This window comes from Aplysia californica, unplaced genomic scaffold, assembly GCF_000002075.1.
Source record: "Aplysia californica isolate F4 #8 unplaced genomic scaffold, AplCal3.0 scaffold00131, whole genome shotgun sequence".
NCBI classification, from domain to species: Eukaryota; Metazoa; Mollusca; class Gastropoda; order Aplysiida; family Aplysiidae; genus Aplysia; species Aplysia californica.
In genome coordinates, this window is record NW_004797401.1 from 266569 (window position 1) to 266968 (window position 400).

The following is a 400-nucleotide window of genomic DNA, read 5'->3' on the forward strand; positions in this document are numbered from 1 at the left end:
TCTCTCTCTCTCTCTCCCTCTCTCTCTCTCTATCTCTCTCTCTCTCTCTGATTTATAACCTAACGCGTAGCCATCCCCCCCTTTTTTTAAAGAGAAAATATAAGGGAAAAAAAATTTTTAAGTACCAAAAACAACAAAAAATCGTTACTCCAAAGAACGACGCCCCGTCCCCTCCCCCTCTTTACGTCAGTGCTACTCGTAACATCATTCAATTGTAACAAATTAGGTCGGCCCTGAACTTTTAAGCTGACTATCTTTCTTTCAACAGCTTTCTTTTCTTCACTCTTTCTCTCTCTCCCTTTCTCCCTCCCTTGTCCCGTTCTTCACGCAAACATACACACCCACACGACATAGTACATAGATACATACATTCTTTCTCTCTCTCAATCTCTTTCTCTCT